Raw genomic sequence first — 8,627 nt, forward strand, 5'->3', positions numbered from 1 at the left:
TTTCCTATTTCGTCTGTATAACTATATGCAAACAGCGCTGAACGCAGGAGCAAGATATTCTGATTTGTATACCAAGAAAAAAGGTAGGTAGGTCCACAGATAACAGACGTTTAGGCTAGAACAAAATTTCTTCAAAAACCTGTGTAAACTTTCAAATTGATATACGTTGAAAATTCGTGTTTCACTATTGCCATCTGCGCAACTGTTTTCTACACGTGTTTGACAGCTGCACTCTAACTACATTGTAGTGATCACTGCGCCATCTGCAAACGTTTGCCAAACATGTTTCAGACGTCTGATTTATTCGGAATTTCAGTAGCGGGTATTTACACACGATTCAAATCGAGCCTAAACGTCTGTTATCTGTGGTAGGTCTAACCACTCGAGATTCACTCCAACGCTTGTGTTACGATTTCGACTACACGCACATTATGGAGACGCACTTTAAAGAATTTCCCCCCGCAGAGAAAAAAACGTTCTAAACCGGATTACTGTTTTATGGTATGAGGGGGTGTACAACAAATTCTTGGGAAATTAAATGCACGCAATACATTTTTGGTTGCTCGTAAAACTATTGTAAAAATCAGTTACAAAAAGATGCTTTCTCAATAGTCAATACTTTAGGAAATTAATTTTCGATATTTTGCAGACAATTTCCCAGTCAGTAACCCTAGCGCTGATCCGTCGCACTTGGAAGTGGAAACGAATACCGAGCGGCTCGTAAAAAAAATCTGTACGAGCTAAAAATGGAAAATATCGATTCCCTTTTCTGTTTCCATCCTTTTATATATAGACCCAACGAAAAGGTGCGTTTCATCACCGGCGCTGCGTATGCAACTGACAGCCCGCACGTGGTTTCGGATGATTTTCCGCCAGCCATGCTTGCACGTGGGCGAAGTATTTCAATTACTTCCGTTCCTGGTGGCTAAATATAGCGGAGCGAGTTGCAGGGGGGAAATGGGAAACTCAAAATAAACACGACAAACCCGCAAATGCGTTGCCCCTTAATTGTGATGTTGCTCGCGGGAATTGGTTTTTATTGCGTCTTGAAGGAAACATACTTTTGTTTTCAGGAGGAAAATCTGTAGGTTCTGTCGGTGCTTCTAAAGGGTGTCTTATTTATCATTTTTATTCATTTTCGATTTGTTTGATGACTGAGTTGACATATCAATCTCATTTTGTTTTCAATTTGCTCAGTTTTTTCTGCAATTTCATCATGTCAAAAATATACGCTTAATTAATATCTTCTAATTTTGGAATTTTCAATCAAAACTAACCTTATTTTCCAAAAAAATATCTTTAAAGACGAAGCTCATTTTTGGTGTATTGGGCACGAAATTAGCAAAAGTGCCTATACAGTGTGATGAGAAACCAAAGAAGAGCCTAAAGACCCCATTCCATCCCAATAAAGTGACTGTGTGGTGCAGTTTGTACACGCATGGCATGCAGGAAAAGATGCCTGTGCACATATTCATAGAGATACCTTTTCTCAATTTGGCTCTACGGCACCGTACTTCGAACTTCAAATTAGTAAAAATTTAAATTTTTTCAAATCGCTTGAAATTAGTGGATCGGACAAGATCGGAAGAGTTTTAATGTTTTTTGAACAGATGGAATTTTGTTTTGCAACACTGTTTCAGCAACTTTGCCGGATCCCGCCATATAACGTAACTTCTTTATCATTCAAATAAAATGTTCAGAAATGGATATTTTTAAAGGTGCAATATACAGCGATACAACTATTTTCAGTTAACTTTAAGCTCGAATTATACTAACGGTTGCGTTCAATCGCGTTTGTAATAATATTGTCTTATTTAATACAGTCATGATCACTAGAAAGCGATATTGTTGGATATGTAATGAAAAATGATTAAAAATCCCTCAAAATATCACCAAAAAATTCTTTAGCAATTTTTGACATACCACATACATACATTATACTGCCCATGATCGCATATCAGTCCCATAAAGATAGGAAATCCCATAGAAAACCAGACAACTATGCGATCATGGGTAGTATAGGTATGTTAAAAAATAAAACTAAGCAAAAAACCAAAAAAAAAAAACTACAAGGGACAGCCCTATGGGGTTGTACGAATTGCAGACGTAGGACTGCAACACGTGAAATATTTAATTTTTTATTACATTTGGATTAATAATTAATCAAACATTTCTTTCTACAGTTCACTTCATGAATCAAACCGTCTTGCTCATCAGGTCATTTTATTTAGCGATCGAATCCGATTAAAGAAAGCAGACAGAAAACTGTGATGGAAAACCGAACTAATATCTGGAGCTGTCTTAAAATTTAAAAAAAAATTCTATTGTGTGCGGTAAACAACCAGACCGATGCTTAAAAATCATGTTTTAGACAATACAATCACAGTTCTTGACAAGCTTTATAGTTTTATTTTGTCGTTATTGTAATTTTCCTAAAGTACACATAAATGTAGCGAATGCAGTGGTCTTAATCATATATCGAAGCAAAACATATACAAGAATCGAAAATAGTTTTATGGATGGACTTGGATGCATTTTTTTGCAGCGATTTTTTGAGTAACAGTGCATCCATTCATAAATAGGCTTTGTAGTACCTATGTATTGGTAGAATCAAAGTGGGATAGGTTGAGTGGAAATGAATCTCGTGGAATCAATAAATTGATGAAACGTAAATAATAAACCTTCGTTGCACTTTCTTCTATCCATTCGCGTGAATTTGTTGCTAAGAAAGTTTTTGTTTCCTTAGCCTGTCATGGAGACGACAACGCAAAGAAAAACCGAAAGCTTTCGCTTCGCGCAACGAAAGCTCAGATTTCTAGCCTACACGCAACACTTGGATATACCTACACATTCGCCTCCCCCCAGAAGTAATACCGAGATGTAGTTCCAATGGAGTTTAGTCGGTGTTAATGGCAGCGTCACCATTCGAGCCCGACTCGCCCCTAGTACACCCCGTGTGGTAGCTTGGACACCTACCAATAGCACGTGTACTGGGTTAGTACGTAAACAGTCTTCTCCATTGTAAAAAAACGTGTTTAATCCACCTAACAGTGTGATGAGACATTTCTTATAACTCTTATCACTCTCTTCGGATATTATATCGTTTGAGAGCATTTAGAACTTGATGCTTCGCGATGTTTTTGATAACACATACTACATGGGATAGTGGCAGGACTCAGAGAATCGCTCAAATCAGCATAGGACAACATCAGTGCTAGAAATCTCAAACAAAATCAATGGGAAAGCGAAAAAATGGCCCATAAAATAGACATACCAACGAATTATTGTTAATGCTCTGTTAATAAAATATCTATATTGTGGTGGGAAAACTGAATTTTCCTAAAGGGGTTATATATTGTACTGAAACAAAAAAAAACGATTTTTTTTAATCGATTTGAAGTTTATATTTTACTGAAATTTCCATCGCGACTGAGAACTAAGAAATCAACGCTTTTTCTTGAAAAGGGCGATACTAGCAGTGATACCATTCAAAGAAAATCAACAGTGAATATTTCCAGACTTGGTTTTATTTCCTATTTAAGAACTATTGTGTTTTTTGACATCCTAGCTTGCATGATTCAGTGATCGAAACCCAAAACTTCATAAAGTATTTGAAATTATTAAATTAAAATTTGTTTTTGCTATTGAAATTGACAAAATGATAGTATCGCCCCTTTGGCGATTGTTTACTTTTTCGGTCCCATCTATCAGCATTGAAGTATCGCCCTTACGTTTTTTTACAATAACTACCGTTTTACACCACCGATTTCGTCCGGGTTTTTTCAATAGAGATCATTGTTACTATTTACAGCTGGTATCAGTCTGATAATCCTAAAAAATACGAAAATAACAGTTTCGCCTCTAAACTGCTAGCAAAAAAAGTATCGCCCTGTTTGTTTGCATGGAGCGTGGAGGGCGAAACTTTAAATAAACAAACAAAAATACAGTTTCGCCCGTTGTATTTTTTGCTGTAGTTTAAGAAAGCAATATCGTAGAATCAAAATTTTTAGGTTAATTTGTTGCGTTTCAAAGCCCTCATTCGCATGTAAGAAAAAAGCCATATGTTTACATTTGTAAGTATCGCCCTTTTCACAAAAAAAGCGTTGAAATGAAATCGCAGCTCCTGATATCACGCTATCTCTGAAGTACATGCGTGCATAGTTTCAAATTTTACTTCTACATCGACTTTTTCTAAAGGTGACTTCCCAGTAGTATTCTTGATTTGAATTATTATCGCTAATCCTAATGCCAAAGAATAAATAAATACCTCACGAAAACGAACCGTTTGGGAAAATCATCATCATTACTGGAACTTTCAATTTCACGAAACTTTTCGATAACCTTCCGTCACTTGCGTTAATGCACTGGGTGCACAGTGCTCTAAAACTCTAGCGAAATCGTCTTAGGGCACCAGCGGGTCTGTAAAGAATACTAAAAATTAATTTCTATTCCATAATTTTCAGTTCAGCAATTCGAGAGTTCGTGCTCACCGCAAACCATGAAAAATAGACTACGTTGTGAAGCGATGATCACTATTTATTAAAAAATCACGGTTAAATAAAAAATAAAACTATAAAAAAATTTCAAATAGTTTATAATTTTCACAAACCTATTAGGAAAAATTGTGTAATAAGCTTTCGTAATATTGTGTAGGAAAAAAGCTGAAAATTTGAAATGAAATCTGAGGATTATGATTGATTACAGAACTCTGGAATTTTCTATTGGAATGTTTTCAGGCTTGAATTTGATATTGATGCTATTTAATAATAGTCTTGATTTCACAGTTGTCTAATTTAGACAACTGTGAAATCAAGACCAATAGATCAGTTACATATCAGGACTCCATTCCGACAATTTATCAAAAGTCCTCATGATGTTTACAACAACAGGTTATCAATCTACGGATCAGATAATGTTATTGTAATATTGAATTAAATCAGTTTGCATCAATAAATTTTCAACTCCAATCCAATATTTTTTTTGGGTGGTGGGGGGGGGGGGCTGTATGGTGTTAAAACCTTCTCTTGGCTACGCCGTTGCTTGGAGTTATTTATTTCGCTTTTCATTTTCCAAAAGGTTTCAGATCAATCCGATGGTCATAAGTTAGAGAAATTGCAGTCAGAAGGTTCGCACAAATGAACATTTTTGCACTGATAAGTTATCAAGTTCCTTCCAGACAACTTGGAAGCGTTCGGTGATTATTTCTAGCGGTTGTAGATAGAAAAATGAAATACAAAATTCGATTTATCGAAATAATGTTTGGCTTATTTCAATGGATTATTACTATATTGAACAATAAATAGGCGACAAAGAGTAATCCACAAACAACAAGCCATAACTTTTAAAGTATTCAAAATAGATATTTGAAGTCTTCAGTAAAGTTATTCGCAAAAGTAAGAGCTACAAATTTGCTGAAGGCATCATTTCGTTATAATAACTTCCAAGAAAATTTGTGAAAATATCTCACTCATAGGGGGATTAATCAGCAAAAGCACAATACCAAAAGAAAGAGCATATTACCTCTATTAAATTCTCCAAAGATACTATTGACCTAAAATAAGCCGTTTTGGCGTTAATAATAGATTACATGTTTTTGGTCATATTTCTGGCAATGGGAAATGATAGAAATCTTTCGTCCGCATTTAATATTAAATATCTCTTTTGATAATAGTCCGATTTCAACAATCTATAGCTTGTTCGAAAGCTGTCTAAAAACATATAAATTGTTAATCTATATTGTCAATTCCGGCAGATAATTTAAAAAAACTGCCAAAAACGCCATTATTACGCGTTCAAACATTCATATCTTAAAAACTAAACATCAGAATCAAAAACTAGTTAATAGCGTTCATACTGTTTTTTAGTTCTTTCATTTAAAACTGGTTTGGATAAGATCGGTTCAGCCATTGCTGAGAAACACGAATGAGAATTTGTCCGTTACATACACACACACACACAGACACACACACACACACACAGACATTGTCCCAAATCGTCGAGCTGAGTCGATTGGTATATAAGACTCGGCCCTCCGGGCCTCGGAAAAAATCTTGAAAGTTTGAGCGAATTCTATACATTTCTTTTATAAGAAATGTAAAAATAATTACATTCGCCTCAAACAATGAACCCAAGCGAACGGTGTACCGTGCTTGAATCAAAAAGCTGTGCCAGTACATCGTGTCCGTACACGAATGGAAGATACGCATTAAGCAAAATGAGTCAACGCTGGTGATGATGGGTGGTGCGAAAGAGACAACTAGTACCACGACGCTAGTCTCTGCTACACTGGCTGAGGGAGCATGCAGCGCAGTGCTCTGCTCTGCCTGCTGTCCAAGAGTTAACTGAGCTTGCCCGACCAAATCTGCTCTTTAAATAGTCGATGGTGACGTCAATCATAGAAGCGTTGCGCGTTAGGTACATAAATCTGTCGTGCCAGACTAGGGAAGCGCAGCCTTCTGTGTGCAAATGCGTGGTATTTTAACTATGTTGAACATTATTTAAAATTTTAGTGCCATTATATCAAAAATCTTTGGGTTTATCTATTGGAATCTATTCTTAGAAGTATTTCTGAGCGATATTTGAAGCGATATTGAAAATTTACCGTAAGATGGCTGAATTATAAGCGTTTAAAATTGGACCACTTTTCGTTACATACCATTTTTGTTGAATTTGCAACGTGCACCCCCATATCGAAAACAAAGACGTAGTCCCACGTCAAAAATTTGGTTGTTTGCCAGGAATTCGTTCTAGCTACTCATCTGTGCGGTCCCTCGAAATGTCAAACGGGAAACGCGTTGATAATATTCAAGGATGCTTTGTTTTTCTTTGGTGTGTGTTGTTTTTTTTTCTTGTCAGGTTATCTATTGTTTATTTTGGATAGCAGGAAAACATTTTTATGTTGTAATGTTATGTTGTCGTCGGTTTTAGAAGTGTTTTTGTAGAGGCTACACCTAAGAGTGAACTGGGTTTCGAACTGTGAGTCGCCCGCAACATTAAGGACTTACGGCCAAACTTCTCAGAATCATCTCAAAGTTTTGGTTATACTGGACATTAGTGAAGAGTGGAGGCATCCCAGAACAAGAGCGCGGAGTAGGGCATTGCAAAAAATCTCTCATTTTTGAATTCCCAAAGTCCCCCCCCCTTTCATATTGAATCATATTGACAAATGTCAAAGTAAGCTTAGACACCAAATTTCACATCATTTGGACAATTTTAGACTACCGCCCACTTCGTTTGAAGTTTTTGAAATTGGTGCTATATGGGAAAATGTGGAGGAATAATATATTGAATGCTATAATTGTTGATGTAGCACTCAGAAAATTACAATTCATGCCTCCTTTTAAAGGAAATAACCTTAGTATTTAAATAGAGATATTTATATTGCTCGAAAAAATACGGGAAAGTTGGGGAGTGGGTACCCTATTTTTAATTTTTTTCTGCTCAGTGCTGCATTATACATATGTTGCAGTTTTTCAAATATAAAAAATCTCAGAAATCGAACGGAACCTTTGCGACCTTTGTCCGAATAAAAGAGGTTGGCGTTATAGGCCCTTTGATTATTCATATCAAATTTTGTCATTTTCTCGTGTATATATCTCCATTATTCTTCAATCAATTTTCATAAAATGAATCTTGTTGAAAGTGTAAAATTCCTAGGAACAAAATAAAAAAGATTTGTTACCAATAAAATTCAGAAACATGAAAATTTTTGACATTTAGTCTCGCTTCCACATTTTTATCAATGTAATGTACTGCCGTTATACGCATATTTGTCCCATGTTCTACGGTATTCCCTATATACATGGGACAATTATGTGTATAACGGCAGTGTAATGAAATGATATATTTGGTTTTTGTCGATAGATGCACACATGTTTAGCCCTGGAGATGGAACGACCCATTAAAATTTTTAAGAATACCTGTTCATACACGTACATTCGAATCCGTCTTTATATACAATAAGCAACGCGCGAATACATGCGCGTATCAATTGGGTCATTAAATGAAAAATAAAATTCTCCTTTTATTTCACAGACCGAAAGAGCTCATTTATCTAAGTACAACAATATACATTTCCATCTAAGATGCTTTGCTAAAGACACTAATCCTCCAGGATATATGCCCAGGGCGGTAGAGGTTTTGAGCGTCGAAAGCTGGGCACACTGTACGACGTCTGAATTTGATAAAATCATGAATAAAATTGAATTTGCTTATTTTTTCATTCATCTCATTTCATTTCACATATGATTAAAAATCCTTGGAACATTTTTAAGTCGTAAATTGAAAATCCAAACTTTAAAAATAAGGTTCCATTTTTGGCACGGTTCCGGTTTTGGCAACTGAAAAAAATAAAATTGTTGCCAAAAACGAAATCCTACTGTATATGTTCAGCCTTCAAAACTTCAGAAAGATTTTTAATTGTTTATTTAAAAAATCTTCCTTGACAGTGAATGTAACCAATGACCGGCCATTAGGCCGAAGATCACCAGGCATTAGGTCGGATGTTTAATAGAGAGGAGGGAAAGGGAACCGTAGCTTATCCTGCACAGTTTTCGGGACTTCTCGGTTTGAGCTAAATTTTTATATTTCGGTTGAACGAATCTCATATTGTTTTGATTGTGTGGATA

This window comes from Topomyia yanbarensis, chromosome 3, assembly GCF_030247195.1.
Source record: "Topomyia yanbarensis strain Yona2022 chromosome 3, ASM3024719v1, whole genome shotgun sequence".
NCBI classification, from domain to species: domain Eukaryota; kingdom Metazoa; phylum Arthropoda; class Insecta; order Diptera; family Culicidae; genus Topomyia; species Topomyia yanbarensis.